The sequence below is a fragment of the Mus caroli genome, chromosome 11 (genome assembly GCF_900094665.2).
Source record: "Mus caroli chromosome 11, CAROLI_EIJ_v1.1, whole genome shotgun sequence".
NCBI lineage: Eukaryota > Metazoa > Chordata > Mammalia > Rodentia > Muridae > Mus > Mus caroli.
The window spans coordinates 44281210-44282248 of NC_034580.1; positions in this window are offsets into that span (position 1 = coordinate 44281210).

Sequence of the window (1039 nt, forward strand, 5' to 3'; positions counted from 1 at the left end):
ACAGTAACTCTCTCACAAGCACTCCACCTTACAGATGAAGTAAGGTCCAAAGTACCAAGTGGTTTTCCCTGGCTGGTAGATGATAATAGTATCAGGAAGTGCTCACCTCACCTTTGATGCCAAGAGAATCCAGAAAGGTAAGGGCATAGGGAGTCATGGGTGAGTAATGACTCAGTGGCATTTCTGTCCCCACAGACAAAACCAGAAAGCACCAAGCATGGCATGAGGCAGTTATGCAAGGCTCACTTGTGTCCCTGGGAGTTGAGTGTGGAAAGGTGGAACTCAGGCAACTTCAGCACTAATTGAGTCTTTCTGTGTCCTCCCACTCAAGCATACACAGCAGGTTGCATAATAATTTTACCAACTTTTCAGTTGCATAAAATTAGAGCACTCGCTAAACATCTTGGTTACCTCATTAAGTATAAAGATTGGCTTAATAGCGTTTTTGCAAATTTTAGCTTCTGTGATGCCAAGGAAATAACATGAAAAATAAGGCACATACATCACAGCTAGACGACAAGGAGTAGAGCCAAAGTCAGAGCTGTTGACAATACATCAAGGAAGACTTCTTGGAGTAGACAAGGACGGATCCATGAGGGGAAACCCAGGTCTACACAAGGCGTCTGTGTTTAAACAGGATGTGGATTGGTTTGCACAACTTTTGGAGGTCAAATAAACAGGGACAACTATAACAACTGACTCCAGAGTTTACCAGATGGCAAAAGGCAGACGTAAGAATCTTACAAACAAAATCCAAGAAAACTCACCATCATTAGAACCCAGTACTCCCACCTCAGCCAGTCCAGGGCACCCCAACACACCCGAAAACCTATATCCGGATTGAAAGGCATATCTCATGATGATGGTAGAAGACATCAAGAAGGTCTTTAATAACTCAGTTAAAGAAATACAGGAGAACACTGCTAAGAGTTGCAAGTCCTTATAGAAAAACAGGAAAACACATCCAAACAGATGATGGAAATGAACAAAACCATACTAAACCTAAAAAGGGAAGTAGACACAATAAAGAAAACCCAAA